This window comes from Myodes glareolus, chromosome 21 (assembly GCF_982192425.1).
Source record: "Myodes glareolus chromosome 21, mMyoGla1.1, whole genome shotgun sequence".
Taxonomy (NCBI): Eukaryota; Metazoa; Chordata; class Mammalia; order Rodentia; family Cricetidae; genus Myodes; species Myodes glareolus.
Window position 1 is genome coordinate 53,739,409 of NC_142046.1, and position 24,073 is coordinate 53,763,481.

At 43.9% G+C, this 24,073-nt stretch overlaps 1 long non-coding RNA gene across 2 annotated transcripts in view; it reads right to left on the minus strand.

Moving 5' to 3' along the window:
- Window positions 1–24,073, minus strand: part of LOC125395019 (uncharacterized) — a 54,338-nt gene that overhangs the window by 14,401 nt on the left and 15,864 nt on the right. For both annotated transcript variants that reach the window (XR_014998809.2, XR_014998806.2), the window contains exon 2: window positions 16,284–16,442. This is a non-coding gene — a long non-coding RNA (uncharacterized LOC125395019). The remainder of the gene's footprint in view (window positions 1–16,283; window positions 16,443–24,073) is intronic.

Genomic DNA, 24,073 nt, shown 5'->3' on the forward strand with positions numbered 1-24,073 from the left:
CCAAAAATGAGTTAACTTCTACATAGTCTAAAATATATAAACCTTTTGCAGTTGTTCATGAAATAGTTATATCTGTTAGGCACGATTATGACCTGGTTCTTGTTTGCATTTGAAAATTAGCATGATATGGAGATGTGATTGTGTGTTAAGTTGCCAAGGGGTGGACATGTGATGGCTATTCTTTGTTGTCAACTTGACTGCATCTGATATTAACTAAAAACCCAAGCTGCTGGTCATACCTGTGAGGAATATTTAGTTAAAACAAATCATTGGAGGTTGGAAGAACCCACTTTTAATCTGGCCACCACCTCTCATGGCATCCCAGATTAAAGCAAGAAAGAAGCTTCTAGTCTTTGCCTGGTTGTCCTCACTCTCTCTCTACATGTCCATTCCTTCGCTGGTAATGGAGTCTACTTCTTCAGGATTTTGATATATTCTGAAGACCAGCTGAGACATCCAGCCTTGTGGATGGGACAAGTACTGGATTCTTGGAGTTTCCATCAGGAGACAGCCATTGTTGTGATAGTAGGACCATAACCTGGAAGCCAGTCCGCCATGCCAATAAATCCCATATATAAGATGAGTATATATAATATATTCTCCATATATAGAATGAATATATATTCATATTATTGTGTTTACAATATATAATATATTCATTTTATGTTATAGAAATATAGAACGTAATAATAATACTTAACATAATTATGTATAATATGTAACATAGAATGGGTTTTTATTCATTCCATATAATATAGAATGAATATATCTATTCATTCTACCAGTTCTGTTTCTCTAGAAAACTCTGATGAACATATATATATTCATATATGTTCATGTATATAATATATATTTATATATATTTATTTTATATATATATATATATAAACACTGACCCTTCAAAAAGCTGGAATTCTCTCTGTTTTACAAGGAAGAATATAGAGTTCAAAATATTGTCTCACCTATAACTAAAGTCACAATTTTATCCATATATAGAAAATAGTGACGCCGTACTACATGCAACTTAACGTATTTATGTAAATATGCGCCGATATTCTGTATAGTTTATGTAAAATATTGTATCATAAATAAATATATATACACTAAATTCTTCATACCCACCACAATCTTAATACTGGTACTATGAGTTCTTATTTGGTGTAACCAGAAAAATTATCTTAAGACACTTTCCAAAGTAAGGGCAACTTAGAAAAGAAACAGGAAAAGCAAAAACCAAGCTGACTTGTAATAAAAACAAGTAGGCATTTCAGGATGAGTGGAGAGAATAAGACAGCTGGGCAGTGAGAGAATCTGAGTAAGCAAATACAAGGTTTTTTAAATATAGGAATTTCTGGAATTAAAAACACAAAATATCTTTTGTGTGTCTTTGGTGTAAACTCGCAAATTCCTAAACCTTTAGAAACATCTGTTGTCTACCCTCCAGTCCTTAGGAGCGTGGGTTTCAGCATAACCTAGAGAGAGGATACACTACTTCCAGGCGGAGAGGGAGCCGGAAAAGAGGAATACATAGAGGAGGGAGGTGACTCACACACAAACAGCTCAGCAGGCTGCAGGACCTCAGCCAGACATGAACAGGAAAGAAGCCATGGCCTAGAGGCCCAGGGACGGGGTCAGGGGAAGAGGGGCCAATTCAGTCAAGCAGTCGCTGGAGTTTCAGGGGACAGGGATTCTCTGACACGCGTACTACAAAGGAACGGGTAGTCTGCATTCTGAAGAGAAGGTACAAATAACTTTTGTCTCCTCTTTGAGGTGCAAGGGATTGAAGCCAGGACTTCGCATATGATAGGCGAGTGCTTTAATGCTAAATCGCCTTTTTTAAATGTTATTTAGGAACACTTTCGAGTCTGGCTGTTTTATTGGCCAGAGATGGAGTAAGAAATCTTGTAGACAGAGTAACTCCTGTCTATACTCCCAAAGGATCTTTCCTGGGAAAGATCAGGTCAGTGACCTTTTCTGACATGCTCAGAGAGCTACAAAAAAAACCAATACGACTTTAAATGCAAATAAACTTGGAGCTGAAAACCCTGTTAGGTCTCAAACCCTGCTAGGTCTCAAACCTGAAGTGACTATTTAATATATCAAAGTGGATCTGACTGCCAGGTTCTCCCAGCATTCCTTAGTCCCTACCTGTTGCAAAGTATGTCTGGCATACCACACTCCCTATCATTAACTGCTCCAGCCCAGGGGATGGGCTGCCCTTCCCTGTATAATCCAAACTTTCGTTACCAGATCCTTTTTGTCTACCCTTCATTCTCCTGCCTCTCCTTCTGTAAATGAAAACTGCTCATTCATTTCCTGGCCACATAGACCCAAATAATCACACAGAAACTATATTAATTACAACACTGGCCAATAGCTTAGACGTATTCCCAACTACCTCGTACATCTTAAATTAACCCATTTCTATCAATCTGTGTATCACCATGATGTTGCGGCCTACCGGTAAGGTTCCAGCGTCTTTCTCCTTCAGCAGCTACATTGTGTCTCCCTGACTCCACCTTCTTTCTCTCTGCATTCAGTTTAGTTTCCCCACCTAGCTCTGTTCTGTCCTATCATAGTCCAAAGCACCTTCTTTATTAGCCAATGGTAGCATACAGAGAGAAATCCCACATCATTTTCCTTTTCTGTCTAAATGAAAAGGAAGGTTTTAACTTTAACATAGTAAAATTACATATAACAAAACAGGTATCAAGCAAGAATTACAGTTACATTATTTCTTTGTGAGTCTAAAGTTTCATATCTAATTTATCTTTGATCATAACTAAGGAAAACTATAACTATCTGTCTTCAACTCCATCAAAGACCCCAGAAGGATGTAATATTACCTAAGTAAACAGGAAGTGCATTGTAATCAACTTCCAAAACTCTAGAATTGACAGAGACATATCACTGCTAAGACAATCACCCAAAGTTCTGTAATGTTGGGGCATCCATTTTTAGCCTACAGGCCCATAGTATCCAGCAGACTGTTCCACGAAGCAGGAAATTTCAAAGACTGTTTTGCCTGTATTGGCAGTTTGTCAGTCACTTTCTTCTTTGTCTTGCAGAATGTCTGGTGGTTTCCTCTATGAAACAGGAACCCTGAAGTACCATCCCATCTTTTGGAAAGTTTAGCAGTCACTTTTCTGTGGGTCCTGCATGCCCAGGTCATATAGCATACCATCAAGCAGTTTAGGCAAGAGAATTTTCTTGCCCAAATAGCTAGCCTTGTCACATTGAAGGCAAATTCCCGAACAAGCTTCTTTGATGCCCATCACTCTCTCTGAAGTAATCAGTGCTGCCAGAAGCAGACATGTCTCATTGTGGAGAAAAGTCTAAGTTCTTAAAACATTTTAAATGACATATTCTATAGGTCTTTGAAGGGTTGGGAAAATACCTATTCATCTTAAATATATCTCTGTACGTCTAGAAAACCTAACTAACATGACTACAAATTTGACTATTACAGATGACTATTTACTAACCTGTATTTCTTAGTTATACATTACATTTTTAAACGAATTGCATAAACATAATACCTTAAACAAGAGTAGAAATACATATATTAACAAAATTGTCCTCAAATTTCTATCAATAGACCAAAATCCATACCAATGCAAAGTATTTATCTCTATATCATATCCTCCCAACTTTTCTTTAGAAAGAGATTGACTGTGACCATTAACAGTTTATACCCAACCCCTTTTAGATGAAAACAAACATTTATAAACAATCATTTTGGGAATGTGAGCATAGTTTTCTCCAAACTGCTTCCTGTCGTTTATTGGGCAAAGTATTCTTAAGGTTCATGGAGACCTTTTGAGGGTCTTGTTCCATCAAACCACATTAGCCTGGAAGAAATTCACAGGTTCTTATCTTCTGTGGAAACCAAAACAGAACCTCTTTCCCAAGGTAACATATCCTTAGGCCCAAATCTTGAAGTCAAGATACATTTAAAATATATATGTTGGCTTAGCTTAACAGCCCCCACAATCAAATACCTCTCTGCAGTTAACTCATTAACAGAGAAAAATTCAAAGAAAATACAATAATATTCATAATTCAGACTCTTTGTGTATTTTCCATCTTTACGTGGCTTTTTTCTATTACACTATTACTTTTAATATTTATCTTATTATCTTTACTCCTGTAATATATGACTTCTGTATTCTTTCTTCTCTCTCTCTTAAGCCCATGTACATTTCTCCAACACTGTGCCCTAATCAGAGGTCTTTTTCATGTGAATCTGTCTTATTGTGTATCTGCAATTGTTTTCTAACCAGGAGAGCTTTGTTTTTAAATGCTAAGTGGACATAGCTAGAACTAATGCTCCAGCTTTGGCTGCTGGCTCCATCCAGTCCAACATGGCGGAGGTATATTCACCACCTCTGTGAGCCATGCTCACTGCCCTCCCACTCCAGGGACAAAGCAGGTCTAGGTCTATACTGCCATTAAGCAACTTGTAACATTCTGCACACAAACCCCATTTAAATGCTCTGTAATGGGACCTCCCAAAAAGAACCAGAGCCATTGAACCAGGAAGCCTTCTCTTAAAGAAGCTGTCTCTCTGTTTGTAGCCAGCAAACAGAGCCTAGCTGAAAAAAAAAATGGCTACCAAGAAGCTCCAATTGACTCCAATTAACCCAATTAGCTTCTTGTGGGTCTAGAAGCCTTTTATTTATTTATTTAAGCTTTCTTAGGCTTTATGTGGATGTATGTTACCCAACATTGGGTGCCATTCTGTAAATGGAGACTGTTCGATTATTTCCTATTGTAAGGAGGTCGCTTATTGGTTCTCAGCTGCTCAGCCCACTCACATTAATATGGACCCCAGTGGTAGCACGACCCATAGACACCAACATGGCTTCAGGCTGCATCATAGACCATGGATGGACATCTATATGGCCTTCCGTGGCTACACAGGTCTCAGACATCAACCCAGTCCCTGGCCACATCAAGACCACTAACCCACATAACACCCTCAGTGGCATCATGGACAATGAATGGTGGTCTTTTGAGGAAGACCAATTCAAGAAGTGAACCATTGTGGGGGGCCGCAGCCACATTCTCCATCATCAAGATGGCGCTGACATCCGGCTTCACCGCCAGGTGAACGCACACGTGTTGGTAACTTTCCACTTCTGTATCCCCGCCTACTCCCGAGGCATCACCTAGGACTGGGAGCAGCGGACCAATCCAAGAGTGACACGTCCGAAGCAGGGTCTGTTTCCTATATAAGGGATGGGTTCCATCATATCTGGGTCTCCGCCATGTGGCTTGTGCTCTAGCTCCCAAGAGGATTAAAGCTATTTCTGCAGAAGGATCCTGTGTCCCGCGCGGTTCTTGCAGGCGAGGCCGAGCGCAGGACAAACCATTCCACATCTCAGGCCTCCGTCATTACCCAGAGCCAGGGTGGACCCAGTCTGGGGGCCAAATCTGTGTCTGCATACACTCCAGGCTGCTACTACATGACCCCTCTGACCCCCACCGGGCAACACTATGCTCTCTCCGCATAGCAGGCACTGCCCCATCTCTCCATGATGCATCCGTTCTTCATAGATGCACCTACCAAAATTCTAACAGCACACAGGCACAGGAGTCCACTCTGAGGGAAGAAATGGGGCTAGAAATATGAAGTACGCTATTAAAGCTGGGAGGCACTGTACAAGCCCAGAACAACAGAGAAAGGAGAAGGCAAATCCAAGAGCAAGTTTAGGGACTGGGAGGGTAGAGCACGTGCTTAAAATACAGGGAGCCAGACTTCAATCCCCTGCATGAAAAAAAAATTTTAAATAAAATGTTTATATTATAAAACATTTTTATAATGAAAAAGTTTATATTATACACACTCTTGAGTCTCCCTGGTCATAACAGACAAGATAAAACCTCCAAAGTAGTGCTTTACCAACCATATGGTAGAAAACGAAGTTGGGTGTGAGTGTTGGTGGAAATTGAGTAGGAAGAGGCAAAAGAGGAACCTTCTGGACTGAGGGCAATATTCTGTGTCTTAACAGAAGTGTGGGTTACATCTGTCAAATGCCGCCAGTGTGTACTTCAGATGTATATTTCAGTGATGTAAACGTTGTATTCAATGGGAAGAAAGTCATAAACAGTTATTAAACTCTAGCTCATAATGTGCATGCTGAAGTGTTTAAAGGGGAGTCTACAGATGTCTGCAAGTTACTTTGAAATGCATTTTTAAAACCAGGAGGGCTGACAGATGAGGGAACAGATGGATGTCTATACAATAAAGCGATATAACTGGCTGGGCGTATGGCTTCCAACTTTGCTGTATGCTTCCAATTTTTTCCTAATAAAATGTTAGGGGGAAGGATCCTTATCTTTTAGAGATGCATATTGAAATACTTACGGGCAAAATTGTACAGTGACCAGGATCTGCTTCAAAATAATAGGAAGAGTACAAGCACGGGAAAAAAAAAGGGGGGCAGCTAAGATTGACCACGAGTTTACAGTTATTGAAGGTGGTGACAGGTACATGGGGTTCGTTTTACTGTTCCATCGCTGTGGGTGTGTTCACATTTCCACAACCCAAAAGCTGGAAATGAATTTTAAAAAATGAAAAGTGCTGCATTAACTTGTGCTTTTAGAAAGGTCTCCCCTAACTGCTATTATGCAACTATGATTAAATATGTTGGAAAGGTATTTTTTAAATGAATAAGCACTAAATTTTCTCCTTTTGTTCTCTATAGTAACGAAATCCCATTTAAGTTGAAGTAGGGGAGAGATGGCTCAGAGGTTAAGAGCACTTGTTCCTGCAAAGGACCTGGGTTCAATTCCCAGCACCCACATAGTGGCTCACAACCCTGTGTAACTCTAGCTCCAGGGGATCCAAAGCCATCTTCTGACCTCCAGAGGCTCCAGGCAGGTATGTGTGCATATGCTACCTGCAGGCAAACATTCACACACAAAAAAAAGTTGAAGCAGGCAGACATAGTAGTACACACATGTAATCCCTGCTCTCGGGTGACTGGGGGTGAGGGGTGGGGGTGGTGTGAGATCCTGTATCAAATATAAATAAATAAAACTACTGTGATCTTATCAAATTTATTTAATGAAAGCTATGACTAAAATGATGATGATTCGATTTCCGTCCTGAAAACCTTTCTCAGAGGAAAGCATCCACAAATCTGCAAGCCACCCGTCGCGCATGATACTGGCTTCTGACCGGGTGCTCTGTGTCGAGATACTAAGAAACCTACTGCTCTCTGTGGCGAGTATGTTCTCCTGGCCCCCTCCCTCGATTCATTACTAAAGAGGAAAAAAAAAGTCCTCCACAGCTCAGAGATGTCCCCCGTGTGTAACCAAGCTCTCTGTATCCAAGACGCTGCTCCTCTAGAGTCAAAAAGAAAGAAGAGATGAGGGCCAGCGAGGTGGTTTTATGAGTAAAAAGCGCTTACTGCGCGTGCCCAGCCTAACATAAAAGTGGGAGAACTGACTCCAGCAAAGTTGTCCTCTGACCTCCAGACACGCGCCATCGCGCATGCGCGCGCACACGCACACTAGAAAAAAGAAGAAAGAAAAAAGAGATAACACTTGCAAATTTCATGAAAATAGAATGCCTCCTATATGTTCTCTGTGCAGTAAAGCTTAATTCAAAGGAACGCCCCCACATTTTGATGTTTAGCCAAACTGCCTCAGGCTTTACAATGGGCCAGAAATATGACAGCCCCGGCTCCCTTCCAAGATCTTCATCTCCCCACGGCCATCAAAAAGAAAGGCTCCCTCTGCAGTATTCCTTCCTCGCTGTTCTTGTCCCCCCCCCACCACCCAACCCAGACTTTCTTGTGGTATTTCAAAACATTTCCTTATGAACCTCTGTAAAAACCTGAACAATAGAGGCTGTGGGAAACGGAGCGTTGCTCCCGAACAATTCCAAATCTAAAAATAAATTAACGCCTGTGTGTTTGGTTTGAATTTTGGAAGCAAGCCCAAATGGCTCTCGGGACCAGCACCTTTGCCCACACCTGTACGAGAGAGCCACCTTTCCCTCTGCAGAAACGGTGTTACTGTTCTGTGAGCTGTAAGCCTTGTGGCTTTATTGACGAGCACCCAAGGGCAAGAGCCGTGCCTGGGTGATAGGTCACTGAGAACAAAGGAAGCAGAGCTGAGCTAGGACCTCATGGTTCACGGGCACTGGGTAGTCGGAGTAATGAGCGGGCGCTAGCCTCCCTAAAACCATGGACATGTGAAAGGCAACGGCAACCCAAGAGGGCTGTCGGAAGGGTGGCGGGTGGCTGTAGTGTGACCCACAGGCGATGGAGCAGCTCAGCAGCTGGCTCCACACTAAGCTGTACATTGGTGGACTCCAGAGTCACTTCGGTTCTGCAGCTCACCTCCTCTACTTCACACCCGGGTGGTCCCGGGAAAGTCAGTGTGTTACTGATTCTTTGGTGGTGGAGACCAGTCACAAGCTGGTAACAGTTCACACCCTGCTTACATGGCCACTATGACCTCTTTCCCCCTAGCCCAGATTTAAGTATCTAAGTCCATTTTCTGTTGCTATGGTAACTTTTTTGTTACTGGTGGTTGGTTTTTGTTTTGTTTTCGTTTATTTGTTTGTTATGGGCCCTTAAGAAAACAACAGGGTCTCTTCACTACACAGCCCTGACTATCCTGAAACTTACTATGTGAATTCAAAATCACAGAGGTCCACCTGTCTCCACCTCCTGGCTACAAGGATTAAAAGCGTTGACAACCATGACCAGTTAGTTTTGTTTCTGTGTTTTGAAAAAGGGTCACACCGTGCTGCCCTTGCTGGCCCCAAACTTGCAGTGATCTGCCTGTCTCTGTCTTCTGAGCGCTAGGACTACAGGTATATATATCCCGCCATCCCCAGCTACAAAAGTCCTTGTAATAACTGATTAACTAAAGTGAGTTCTGCTGGACACTTGCCAGCGGGTGGGCAAGTGAGGTTTGGGGTGGGGTTTTTTTTTCAGTTTGCTTTGTTTTGTTGATTTGACACCAACCAGAGTTATCTGGGAAGAAGGACCTCACCTGAGAAAATACCTCCAATCAGATTGCCCGTAGGCAAATCTGTATGGCAGTTTTTAAATTAATAGTTGCTGTGGGAGAGCCGAGCCCACTGTCGGCAGCGCCACCCCTAGGCAGGTGGCCCTGGGTTGTATAAAAAGTAGCAAGCTGAGCAAATCCTAGAGAACAAGGCAGGAAGTTCCTCCGTGGTCTCTGCTTCATTTCCTGCCTCCAAGTTTCCACCCGGCCATCTCTTCATGATGGGCTATAAACCGTAAGATGGAAAAAAACATAAGACGAAATAAACCCTTTCTTCTCCCAAGTTGCTTTTGGTCACAATGTTTTATCATTCCAGCAGAAATCCTAACAAGGATACCGCTCTACCAAATTACTTGAACTCTGAAGGAGACCCCTGTACAGTGGGGACTCCCTCCCAGACCCCAGTTAAGCACAAACTACCCCCAAACACCTGTTTTCACGGAGAGATCCTTTATTAAACAGGGAAGAAAAGTTAAAGTGGCTGCTTTCCGACTCAGGAAGAAAAGAGCAGCAAATGACCTTGCAGGTGTAATTTTAAGAGGAGGGAAAGGGGAGGCCTGTGTTAGGATGGGCTGGGACCTATGGTAAAGGACCTGGAGGAGGAGGGGAAAGGGGAAGGGAGCCAAGAAAAGGGGCAAGGGTATTTGTCCCAGGGGGTACCAGACTGCCTCTGCATAGAGGAGACAGACTGGCATACAGGCAAACGGCAGTTATAAAGGTAAAAGGGGAAACCCCGGTTAGGATGAGGTATTTAACTTTAATTGGGCACGTTAATTAGGTGAGCCAAAGGGGGCAGTTGATTGCTGAATGCCATTCAATACTTTGATAGCTGGACCTTGGTAGTCAGCCTCAGGAGGAGGAGGAAGGAGTGGCCAAACAAGGGAACAGACCTTGGTGGCTAGCTTTGGGAATGTAACCTGAAGGTTTCTAGCAAGGTAGGAGAAATGGGGGAGAAGGTGAAGGCCATGCTCCAGTGGGCTGGTGTAAAACCATGCTGCAAATTGGGTCATAGAAATCTGATTATTGCCAGTCAGTCTGTGTCATAATCGTCTACCTGACGGATATTTGGAAGGGAAGAAGTCTTGAGTACTGAGCCCTTGTCTTGTGGGATTGGACAGCTTCTCCAGGCAGATAGTGTCGGGACTGGATTGCATTAGAAGATTCCCTGCTGACATGCGGCAGGATGGTTGTTTACGCCGTGTGAAGATGTGTCATTGTGGTTGGTTTAATAAAAAGCTGAATGGCCAGCAGCTAGGCAGGAGAGAATAGGCAGGACTTCCGGGTAACGGGGGGAACTCGGGATCAATCTAGGCATGTGAGAGACATGCCAGAGAGACACAGAGGGAGTCGGACATGCAGAATGAAAGAAAGGTATAAAACCATGGGCAAAAACATAGATTAATAGAAGCAGGTTAGTTTAAGCTATAAGAGCTAGTGGGACAAGCCTAAACTAAGGCCAAGCTTTCATAATTAGTAGTAATAAGTCTCGGCAGCCGACACAAAAATTCAACTACACCGATGTCTGAGGGAGAATTCCCCGGTGTGAGAAAAAGTACACACGTGTGGTGCCAGCTACGTTGGCTGATTGTGCAAGGGAGGAGAACAAGTAAAATCACCTTTGTGTTTTGTTGTCTACGTCCCTTAGAGGCACCTAATCCAGAAAGGCCTTCACAGAACAAAGTCCAGAGGAGTGGCCAACACGCTGCACATGAGGAGGGTTTAGAGAAAGGAGGATTAAAAGAAGCCTCTACCTACTCGCATTTTACCTTGGGATAAAATTCAGGACCATGTTAACCGCTATTTCTTTTTGTTCTTAGTTTTGAGCTTTGAAAGAGTTTTGTTCTTCCGCCCTGGCTGGCCTTGAACTTCAAATCCTTCAGCTGGGACTCCAAGGGTACGACACCACACCTGGCCAGGTGGCTCTTTCTCGATGTGTTTCATGTTTGTGATTTGTGTTGTCGCCTACAGAGGTTAACAACACAAACCTTATAAAACAGAAGACATTTTAGACCCCCTTGAAGGAAAGCAAAGGAGGGGAGTCGGTGTGAAGAATTGCAGCCCACTTTGAATATAGTTCCTCAATCGGGCCTCAGAAATGAGAGACAGTGGGTCGAACTCCCAGTGTGTGTAGGATAAAGAAATAAATGGGAGCTTGATGAGACTTCAGAGATCCACCAAGGAGGAGCTGGAGGGGGGCCTGTGTACTCAGACTCTCTGGGAGGCCTCTGGGAGACCCCACAGGACTGGGCCTGCCTAGACGCTCCACCTAAAGAAGGCTCTAGGCTCACCAGACAAAAGTGTTGACCACATGAAATCTAGGGACCCCGCTAATCACCCTTCAGTCCATGAAGAGGGGCCTCTAAAGGCTTGTCTCCTTCCTCTTTTTGTTTCCTCCGGGGGAGAGAAGAAGGAAAGGGAAGAGCCTCTGGCTTGCTTTGAAACAAAGATGGTGGAACTGGAGGCCCATGAGGGGAAGGAGCTGGCCCTGGCAAAGCTAGCCATGAGGCGAGAGCAAGCTGAGAATAGTACATAGTACGTCAGGGGGTGAGTCACTCCACCCTGACTCCCTTGGACATCTAGAACTCTCTTCAACTGACTCTGCTGTCAGTATCCAGGGAGCAGGCCCTAAATCAGCCCACACTCTCAGTCCCCTCACCAGGAGCGATTCGGTGCCCAAGTTTGTTCAGGTCCATCTGCCAATCTGCAGGAATATAGCAGGGAAACTGGAGGTGGGAGGAAGGAAAGAGAGAAGACTGCCCCTGGGGAGCACTTGGAAACCAGCTTAAGATTGCTGTGATGGCAGTGAGAGGCCTCCTGGGGACACTTAGCAGCAAGGCCGAGGACTGGCGGTCTTGCCGTGTGGAGCCATAGCTCACACTCTCAACCATGCGCCGCTGAGGTGAGGTACCTGTCACTAGAAGACTGCTTCCAACAGGTAAGGACGATGCCAGACAAGGGAGAAAACAAGTCAGAAAACTCTGTAGACTCATTAAACCATGCGCTGCAGCCCCGTTTTTGTTTCTTTTTTTATTGTTGTATGTTTACTGTGTTGTACAAAGAATGGCAATTAAAGTCATATGACCCTTAAGCAAAGGGACGTATTAGGCAATTTCTTAGCTGTGTAAACATCATAGGAGTTTATGTAATCTTGGGTGCCAGCCTACCATGTACCTAGGCTGTGAAAAGTGTGTGTGTGTGTGTGCATGTGTGTGTGTGTGTGTATGTGTGTGTGTGTGACCAATACTAAAAATGTATTTAAGAAGTCATGAAGAAGCCTACTACTTTATAAACTATTTTTATTATGCATAATATTATTCATGTAATAAATGCATAAATTTATTTTATATTTTATTATATTGTTTTATTAATATATTTACATTTTTATGAATGTAATGTTTCTTATCTAGTATATATTTATATTTTATATTTATATGTTTTGTATATAATAAACATAGATAATTATATATATATATACATATAATTTAAACATCAAATGGGTCTTGAACTTTGTGTGTATTGCTAATGCTGCTCCCAGATGTCACAGGTTTTTTTTAAAACCAAAAGTCCAGTACCTGATATGCGGTGCCTGCCTCCCTGTAGGTTATTGGCTAGGGAGTTCCCTAAACAACACAGGCTATTGCTATAGCTCTTGGTTGTCCACCAGAACTAGATGGTAAAACCCAATTGCTAAAGACACTACACACAACGAAACCAAGCTGGAACTGTCTGGAGACTTCCTGCCAGATGGTGAGCTTTACCAGTGCCAGAAGGTACTATGCTGACTGCTGGGGGAGAAAAGGCATCAACAATCTCACCAGCTGTCGGTCTTACCTGCTATCCTACCAACCTTCCAGACAAGGTGGCGTGCATGGTGCAATAGTGGCATGACTGTTCTGGGAGAAACCAACTGCCTTCTGATTGGTCCTCTGTGAGAGAGAGTCCTAGCCTGGTACCGTAAACCTGGTCAAAAGCTTATGTTGAAGTTGGGCAGTGGTGGCACAAACCTTTAATCCCAGCACTCAGGAGGCAGAGGCAGGCAGATCTCTGTGAGTTCGAGGCCAGACTGGTCTACAAGAGCTAGTTTTCAGGACCGGCTCCAAAACTACATAGAGAAACCCTGCCTCAGAAAAACAAATACAAAAAAAATGCCTATGTTGAGGGAGGTCACAACCACTATAGGAAATCTACTACTGATGTTTTGCTACACTGATATATAGCCAGCCTCCTCCTAAATATTTGTGTCTGTATCCATTAGACGAGTATAGTTCTTGGCCTTGGTCTGAGACCCTCTCATGTCAGTGAATGACGGCTAAAACAGTGACTCACAGCTGAGAGCAAGTTGAGCACTCAGTCCTAACAGGATGTCTACATCACCCCTTCCAAAACCTAGGGGACATATGAAAGAGAAAATGGGAAAACCATAAGAGTCGTAGATGGGGAATGTTGTAAAATGCTGTCTGCTGGCTCTGACATGGCCGCCGCAAACATGAACACACAGCAGCTGGGACCACTGACCCAAGACCTGTAACCCATGAAGAAGGACACGAGAGTGAGAGGAGACTGGTTGGGAAAAAGGGGGTCACCAGGGGGAGGAGATGTGAAATAGGAGGGTGACGGGGTGAGCATCACCATAGTACATTTTGCACAAGTATGAAACTGTCAAAAATAAATTAATAAAACCCATTTACAGATTGAGAACAGAGGAAACAGGGTGAGCAAATATCAGATCAAGCAAAAAGGATTTAATCTCGAGACCTGAAACCCTTGCTGCAGCAAGGCCACTGCCGGGTGAGACAGCACATGGGATTTCTGTTGTTGCTGCTGATTTGGGTTTTGTAGTGCTGAAACCCAGGGCCTTGTGCCTGCTAGGCAAACACGCTCCTGCTGAGTTGTTCATCCAGCCAAGCATGGGTTTTACAACAGACTGTTGTTTTACAACTTGCCACACACTTTCAATAAGGATAAAACCACAGTGTAGTGAACACATAAACTTGTAGCATTGCTATTAGTTCTGTGCAGTCCTGTGGACTACGCAGAGTTACTGAGCGCTGCTCCCCTGTGACTGGCACCTTAGAAGGTTTGGTTACCACAGGGGTTTGACTATGACCCTGTAAGAGATACTGTATCACCACCAGCAGTAGGATTTGTCCACTGTAATGTTTGCAGTCTGCTACTGACTAGGATGCCGTTCTGCAGAGAATGACTGTACGCTAAAGCTGTGAATTCTGATCTCTGAAACGGGAATAAAGAAAAGGATGAAATTGGGTAAAATATAAAACACGCTGCACTTCTGAAGAATGACTTTTGCTTAACCAACACCAGCCACTGAAAACCGACTTAATTTCACATGGTAAAAAGTCTATCGCGTGAAGGACACCTGAAAGAAATTGCTCATTTCTTTGTTAACAATGACTTATTTCAGACAAACTTCCATATCAAGACATTTTTAATATTTACGTTTTGTTTTATTATTGGTGCATGTGTGAGGTGGGGGGGGGCTGGGCATGCTAGGGCGGGCTTATAGAGGTCAGAGGGCAGCTTGATGGAGCTGACTCACAACCTCTACCTAAATGTGGGTTCCAGGGATCGAAATCAGACCGTCAGCCTTTGCAGCAGCCGCCTTCACCTGCTGAGCCATCACAAAGACCCTTTATCAAATAATGACAGAATTATAAGTGTAAGTCTAGGCTGGTGTAAGAGCTTCTTCTGTTCATGTGTTGCTTTCATTGGCTAATGAATAAAGAAACTGCTTTGGGCCTGATAGGGCAGAACTTAGGTAAGGCGGAGAAGACAGAACAGAATGCTGGGAAGAAGGGCAGAGTAAGAGACGCCACGGATCTTCTGCCTGAGACGGACACTGGTTAGAATCTTGCCAGTAAGCCACAGTCACGTGGCAATACACAGATTAATAGAAATGGGTTAAATTAAGATGTAAAAATTAGCCAATAAGAAATTAGAGCTAATGGGCTAAGCAGTGTTTTAATGAATACAGTTTCTGTGTGGTTATTTCGAGTGTAAGCTAGCTGGGCGGCCACGACAAACAAAGGGCCCTCCACTCCTTGTAACACTGGGTGATAAGTTTCATAAGGCTTTTTAGAAGCGAAACGAAGATTGATCTAGAAAACCTAAGGTTCAGCAAGTGGTGGTGGCACACACCTTTAACCCTAGCACTCGGGAGGCACAGCAGGCCAGTCTCTGAGTTCGAGGCCAGCCTGGTCTACAGAATGAGTTCCAGGCAGGCAGGGCTATACAGAGAAACCCTGTGTCTCAAAACAACAAAAAAAGAAAACCTAGTGTTAAACATCATGGTGTGCGCACAGAACAAGCCAAAGCAGCATACCGACACAGATGGATGTTTGCTCGGGCTGAGCACAAAGCTGCCTGCAATGACTGCTGTCTTGGAGAAAAGGCTGTGTTAGCTGTACCCAGAAAATTCCCTTAATGACATGTATTTTCACAACAGTTTACACGTTAATAACGCAGTTCAAATGAGCAAATTAATATAAAAATTTTACATGTATAATTTTGCAGGGTTGACTGTATTTTTCTCCCGGAGATGAACAAAATCTCATGACCACTCCTGCCTGAGAAGAACAAGATATTATTTTCTATGTAATAACGTAAGATCTGAAGCTCAGCTGAAAGCCAACTGAACTCCATTGTAACAGAGGCGATTTAACATAAAATGCAAAGTCTAGACTTTGAAGCCAGAAAACCCTGCCTGTGGGTCCTCATTCTCACACGCGAGAGACCTTAGGCGACTTCTTTTCTTTTCCCTGAATTCTTTTACCGCATAGAACTGCGATGAGAAACCAGTGGCCGTCTCAGGACTGGCATTTCGAGGTTTCCAGAGTGAGCATACGCGTCGCATTTCCTTTCAAAGAGAAATACATTCAGGAGGATGAGAAGAGGCAATAACGGAGCAGCATCGATGTGACATAGGAAGAGCGGAAGTTGATGGAAGCCTGGTAACCAGGCAGGAGAAAGGCAGAGAGGAAGTGGTTAGGGGAGACAAACGGGGCTGCTCCCACAGAACCCAGGAATAGCTGGGACCAAAACCCTGGAGACCTGGGAAGGTGCAGCGAAGCACAGAGGGAATGAAGGGCGCGTGAGAGGCCTGTGGGCCAGCTCAGAAACCGCTCGGCAGCTCTGAGCCCCTGTCGGCGTTTCCTACAGGCCTTTATGAAATAACACAGACAAGGCACACTGCCAGCCCCAAAGTTGTGGCTTTAAAAAATACTAATAACACTAACCTTGTCAGAGGAAGAAAGAGCGAGCGGTCCGTTTCTGCAGGGGCCTCAGCTAGTTTTCACTCTGGCCTCTCCAGTCAGCCGGGGCTCCATCAATTCAAAGCTGAACAAATGGCTCATGAATTCTAATCCATTCTTCTGGTCTCCGCTTTCTTCTTCATGCTGGGAGGCCAAATTATAGTATTTTATTATTTTGTCTCTTTACTGTGTGTTTTATTTATCTCTGTTTGTGCTGCCTAGTTTTGGAGCATTTTTTTTTTCAAATGCTCTACTTGTTCCTATCACTGTTTTTATTCATGGTAAAACTCATGGTGTCTGCAGTGCATCTCTTCAGCCTTGGAGATTTCCGTTACCTTCCTGCCACCCTGCCAGCTTCCTTAGGCTGGAGCCGAATGCTGAAACTCTGCTCAGTGCGTTGCCTTCAGTCTCCTCAGAGCACATTAATCCTCTTCTAGAATCGGAGATTCTGCTCCTGGCTGCTTCATGTAGGTCCCACAAGCCAACCTTCAGGAACCATCAGACCAGGGCAAATGGAGAACAGACCTCTAATCCACTTGTCAGTGAGCTGTTATCCACCCTTCTCTCTGGATGGAGTCTCTCAGACATAGCCGCCCATTGGCACCCACCGGCCACTTAGATCTTGTTTACAATGTATTGTATTTTCACAATGTAACACAATGGCTGACACATAGTAGGTACTCAATAAATACCTACTGAGTGGATAAATGGGTTGTTGGGGGTGAGGGGGTGTTCACTATGTAACAACTCTGTCCTGCCTGGAACTCACTCTGTAGGTGAGGCTGGTCTTGAATTCTGAAGCCATCAGCCAGCCTCTGGCTCCTGACTGCTGAGATTAAAGGCATGGGGCAGCATGCCTGGCTCTTGGCAGATGTTCATCTACAATCTAAAGATGGATCTATCTTTCAAATGATGCTAATCTGTGAAATCTCCAGGCAGCACTTCTAGTAGGGGCCCCAGCAAAGAAGGGAGGAGACGCAAGAAGAGTTTTAACGACAATATCCCCCTCTTGAGCCAGCTGGATGGCTCGGCAATTAGGGACGCCTGTCCCCCAACCTGGCAAAGGACCCAGCTCCAAAGGTGGAGAGAGAGGTCTGACTCCTGCGGTTGTCCTCCAGACTCCACGCAGATGTGGGGACCCACACACATGCCACCACACACCCACACAAACTGATGGATAAGTAAACGTATTTGTAAAATCTTTACATAATGTCCTCTTACCAAGTTCTCCACGGAACTGTTGCCAGAAGTCACACCTCACCTGCACAGCCTTCCTGGCCTGGCCCTGCCCAGCACCAAGACACATCTTTTCCACCAAGTATTCCGAGGCCTGCACCCCGTATTTCTTATTCTATCTAATCCTGGCACCGCCTAAGGTGCGTGGACTGTTCTCTCTAAACGTGTCCACTTCCAAGGCTCGATTCCCAATCACTCCATTTCAAAGCAGATGAGAAGACGAGACCAAGAATCCGAGATGATAAAGGGTAGAAAGCGACCAGCCGAGATGGCTAAATCCCAATAGTATACAGGTTAATTGCTTCTGAAATGCAGAATAAATGAAAAAGACAGTGGTGCTGGGGGAAAAAAAGCAAAAGCTTGCTAAACAGTTTAGCAACCCCTGCTTCCTCTCACCCATTCTTCCGCTGCTAACCAGCTGACTCCCTTCCACAAGGTCTCGAACAGTTCCAATAGAACCTCCCGAGACTGAAGCGAAGCTTGATTCAACTCAACGTGGCTTAGAGAATGGAAACGCTTAGACAACGGGAAGTCGTCGATGGGTTTTGCCCGTTGGGAGAACTCGAATTCCCGCCCTAAAAGTACATCGTCTCCTTTCAAACTACGCATGACTCTGGAAATAGCAAAACCCACCCAGCGAAAGCGCGTGTGAACTTCTTTGGGACGAGGATTTGTAAGTCTGTCAGGGGCCCAAAGGGGTCAGGCTATCAAAACGCAGCGGACGTCTTGGGTTAAGTCTTTGATGCCATAGACCATAGAGCCTGACCCGGAAGCTCAGAACGGGTACCCAAGGAGACATAGCCAGAAATAAGACAGTCAGGTATGACCCAGTTTCCCTGAGTCCTAGCTGCCATTTTCCCTTTTGCCCTTCCACCCTGTTCCTTTTTTTGTTGGTGTTGTTATAAAGAAATTTTCTTTGTGGCATCATTTGCTCTTCCAGGATTTGACCCGCGGCATTTTCTGATGTTTTGCTCCCTTACGTTTTAAGCGCCTTCCATTTGCCTGCTTCCCCTCACTCTAATGATGCCCACGGAGATGTAATTTTCTCGCTTCTCTTTTTCTATTACCACCTCACCTGGCCTTTGCTCGCTCTCTGTTCTGCTACACGTGGCATGTCTCTGGGTGTCCCTTTGTCCTCGCGTTCTGATTTTATGAGAAGTGTTTATTTCCATGTTTTCGGTATTTGCCTGGATGTATTCTCAGCGAGCTGATGGTAAAGCCCTTCTCTCTCAGCGGGAAGCTGTTGCTCATAGCAATTACGCCTGCTGTCTCCCTTTTCATTTTCCTTCAGTTCTTGATGAAATTGTGCTTCCAGAAACCCCATGAATTCTTTCTGAAACTCTTACGTAACTCAGTGTATTCAGCCATTTCTTTTCCATCCATATATATTTTTTTTATGTTTGGCTGGGCATTTGGGCTCATTTCCCCTCCAAATAATTTGGTGATGATTTGATCTAAAGTTTCTCTCAGTCTGTTGATGATCTCCGACATCGCTGTGGGTGGCTTCAGCGGTCATCAGATTCGGCGGAGATGTGAATCATTTGCTGCAGAGTCTGCCCTGCAGGTTTTGTTCTCTGGGAGTCTATTTTGCTGATTTTGTCTGTTTGGGGTAAGTTCTCGCTGCTGTCGTGCGATTCTGAGAGGGGGAAGGAGTGTTACTGTTGGGCACACTCTTTGGGCTAAGGTCTAAAATGTGCCCTTGAAGGTCACGTTAATTCATTCTAGCCTTAAAGAGCAAGACTCCATGCATATTGTGTTTCTGGGAATGATTCTAGAACGTCAGAATTTTACTACTCAGATTTTCATCACTCTAGCAACCCGGGAGGAGAACTTGGAAAAGAAGATGGTGAATTTTGTCTCATAGTTTTGGAGGCTTCCATCCATGAGGATGGATGGAAGACGGTTGTCTCTGGGTCTGTGGCATCATGGTGGAGGAAGCAACTCTCCTCAAGATAGTGGGAAATAAGAAAGAAGAGAAGGTGACCAGGGTCCCAGTAACCCTCTTCAAGACACACCTCCCTATAACTGAAAGACTTCCGACCAGGCTCCACCCCTTAAGGGTTCTACTACCTACGTGTGGGTTGGGAGACATGCCTTTAATACATGGGTCATCGAAGGTGACTAATCCAAGCCATTGCAGGGAGAGTGTTTCCCTGGAACTGATATACAGGTTTCAGTATAGCCATAAATACACCAGCGCTTGAGATGAGTCATCAAGTCCCCGCCCTCCGACTCCACAGCACCAGCCCTTGGCCTGCTCTGCTCTGGAAGTTAGGGTCTCCTCACAGGAGAGGGGCACTGGGGAGGAGAGGAGCACTGGGGAACTCCAGGCAGAAGTCAGGTCCTGAGGAGAAATGGAAAAGGGTTGGGGATGCTGAGGCTCAGAAAAGGAGAGAGCAGCTCAGGGCCTGGCGGCCCTTCCTCTGAACTGTGCCTCCAGAGGGAATGTGCCTCAGGAGCAGATGAGAGGCTGATCAGTGGCAGCTGAGCCACTGCATCTTGGGACATGGAAAGGACAACGTCATTCTAAACCCCACTTCCCAGAGAGGTAGCACAGGCCTCTCCTGGTCGGCTCCGCCATGAGGCTGAAATTCAAGACCCCACAGAGTCCAGAACGAAGCCTTTCCAAGACATGAGGCGAGGTCTGATATCCACAGTGCTGTCACTATGGCAGTGGCCCACGCCCTCCTCATTCTCTTCTGGGTGCTAATGTACCCTTGTGAACCTTGAACCCATTCAAAGGGCAAGAGGTATCAACAGGTTAATTAACCACCTGTGACAAACTTGATAAGCCTGGGAATGTGACTCAATAGTAGATTACTTGCCTCACCGGTGTGAGGCCACGCAGTCCACCCACACCCCTGAGAAGAAAAGGAAAAAAAGGCTCACTGAAATCATTCATGATTCCCTATTATAATGAGCTTTAGCTGCTCTTGTTGGTTTCCCAGCACCCACGCCTGTAGGTTCACAACTGTCTGTAACTACAGCTCCAGGGGACATGACACCCTCTTCTCCATAGGCGGCTGCACACCTGTATGTATACACACACATATACATATGATGTGGGGTTTCCCTCTGTGTGCTGTGATTACCATTAACGAATTAAGAAACTGCCTTGGCCTGTTGATAGGGCAGAACTTAGGTAAGCGAGGGTGGGTGGAGACTAAATGGAATGCTGGGAGAAAGGAGGCAGAGTCAGAGAGAAGCCGTGTAGCTCTGCTGGTGACAGACACGAGAACTCTGCCGGGTAAGCCACTGCCACGTGGTGATACACAGATTAACGGAGATGGGTTATATTCAGATGTAAGAGTTAGCCAATAAGGAGCTAGAGCTAATGGGCCAAGCAGTGATTTAATTAATACGGTTTCTATGTGATTATTTTGAGGTTTAGCAGCCAGGAATAAACTAGTGGCCTCTCTCCAACATAAATACATAAATAAATAAATCTTAAAAACAAAACAAAATCTACCACTGGGGCTGGAGGGATGGCTCGGTGTTTGTGAGCACTTGCTGCTCTGCAGAGGACCGGAACTCAGACCCCAGCATCCGCATCCGATGGCTCACGAATGTTGCCTGTGACTCCATCTTGAGGGATCTGACACCTCCTTCTGGCCTCCTGTACCACACACACATACAAGCATATGTACCATACATAAAACAAGATAAACCTTTTTTGAAAACCCACTTGTTGTTAGTGAAGCATCCAAGAGGAATACCCATGATCACCTATCTGAAAAGGCCGCCAACCCCCTTCCCAACCACAATGAGTCTGTGAAGGGGAATTTTTTCCAGATTCTTTACCCCCAAACAGATGCAGAAGTGTTGTGGGATATTCTTTTACACCGTGTGAAGATGTGTCACTGTGATTGGTTTAATAAAGAGCTAAACAGCCAATAGCTAGGCAGGAGGTATAGGTGGGGCTGCTCTGGGAAGAAGAAAGGGGAGTTGCCTGTCAAATGCAAAGAAAGCAGGCAAAACGAAGATGAGGCAGCAGGCGCATGGAAGAGTATAGATTTAAAAATATGGGTTAATTTAAGTCATAAGAGCTAGTTAGAAACAAGCCTAAGCTAAGGCCGAGCTTCCATTAATTAATAATAAGTCTCTGCATCATTTTTTTGTGAGCTGGCAGCCCAAAGAAAAGTTCGCCTACATGTGGCATCCAACATGGAGGCTTGAATATTCAAACACAGGGCCTAAGGAAGTTAGGGCAAGTTCTGGACAAGGAGCCTGATGTAGCTTCTTAGTCCTTCAGTCTGTCAGGTAGGCTGGTGCTCAGAGGCAAACAGAGGCGTGGCTACCAGCTGCTGCCTGTGGCTGGAACCAGCCTCCAGCACCATGTGCTAAGCTGAACCACGTGATGGCCGACGAAGCAGTGTGAGATTTGTCTCACAAGATCAGAGAATGCTACAGATGCTCAGTAAAGACAGATGCAGATGGAAAAAAAAATCTCTAAACAGGTTACAGTGTGTTTTTTAAAATGTGCGTAGGCTTAAAAAAGAAAAGGAAATGGGTATAAACAGTCATGAAAAAATTAAACAGTTTATAAATAGTAAGATATAGTCTTTAAGGAGAGAATAAAACAATATAAAAAGGATAATCCACGTAAAGATGGAAAATACACATAGAGTCTGGATCCTATAAAGTATTTTGTTGACTTTAAATTTTTTGATTGTTGAGAAGAGAAATAGCTGCTGAGAGACACTGGATTATAAAAGCTGCGAAATTAAACCAATCAATATATTTTTAAACTCTCTTCAAAATCGAAGTCAAGAATATACTACATTGGGGAAGAGTTTCCAAAAGGCTGTGGATTCATTCAAGGTTGATAGAGAACCCCTGAAAATCCTGGCTACAGACAAAAAGAAAAAATCCTAAAAAATTACAAGACAGGTTATGTATATTTTACCTGCTCAAACATAATACAAAAAAAAAGATCATCTTTGACTGACTTGTGTACAATGCACACTCCATACTTGCACTAATGCAGATATGTATGTTACCTTTGGAAGTTTGTGTTTTCAGAGGAAGGGGACCAGGTGATCCAGCCTCGGAGTGCCTCTGTTGCAGCTTCCTCAGAGTTCTGCATCCAGCACAGCTTCAAGGCCATTGGCTGAGAAGGTCCAGCCTCACAGACTATTCCAGCCAGGACTGTAGATAAGCCTTGCTCTTTCCCATTGCTCAGAGACTAGACAATAAATGTTGCAGCTAACTCTCCCAGGACTTAACCATTATCCTAATTTTCTCAGGGTCCCCAAAGATGCCATTGACCCAGGCAACAAGAAGCAGTCTAGAGAACACAACATCTACATTCCCAAGAGGTGGGGTAGGTGGTTTTTGGTCATTCAGTGGGTTATGGTTGTTTGTCATCATTTGGGGGGTTGGTTACAAATTGTTATTGGCAATGGTCAGGGAGAAAGCGAAAAAAAGATTAGATTTGAGGATCTCTTTCCTAAAGGAGAAAAGGGGGGATATATTATAGAAATAATGAGATAAAGGGGTAGATTGTTGAGTCTACTTTTGATCAATCACTAGTCTCAAATATTTTACATTGGTATAGAATTTTGTATATTGATATAAATTTAAGGTTAGTTTTGTTAGAACATACTGTACATACATTTCTACTCTTATTTAAGGTGTTGTACCTATACAGTTCATTTAACAATGTAATGTAAATTTTTAGGCCTTGAAAGTTATTATTACAAATTATTTAGGATAATAAAGAAATGTAGGTTAGTAGTTAGTCACCTATAACAATCAAACTTGTAGTCATGTTGAGTATGTCTTCAAGGTCAAACAAAGATATACAGGTGGTCTTCATGCAGGCTATTTCAAAGACCTAAAGAATATGGCATTTAAAATGGTTTAATAGAAAAGTTTTTATGATAGTAAGACACATCTACTCCTGGCAGCACCAATTTACTTCAAAAAAGGATGATGGGCATTGAAGAACTTCCACATAGAGTTTTCTTTCTGTGTGGCAAAACTAGCCATCTGGGCAAGAAACTGTCCTTGCTTCAACTGCTGACAGCATGATCTCCAAATTGGATGAGCAAGATACCAAAAAAGGCAATGGCCAAACTTTGCCAAGATAAGATAGGACAATCCTTCAAAATTCCTGCTTCACAGAAGTCTGTCAGATATTCTAGGCCTGTAGGTTGAAGATGGGTGCCCCAAAGCTGCAGAGGAATCTTGGGTGATTATATCTAGGCATGACAGATGTCTCTGTCATTTCTATGGTTTTGGAAGTTGCTTTCTATTTACTTAGGTAATATTATATCCTTCTCAGGTTTCTGATGGAGTTAAAGATGAGATGGTTATAGTTTTACCGTTTTCCTTCTTACCCAATTCAGAAAAGAAACTTGCATAAGAAATGTAAAGTTTATAAGGTTGAGAGACATAAAAGCTAAGTTATTTACCTAAGAAAATGGTGTGAGGTCTAAAAAGATCGTCTTAAGATGGTAATACAAGTTATGATAAAAATGGGTTAGGCATAAAGCTTTAAATTCATCAAAATAAGATACATAATATGCCAAGTACAA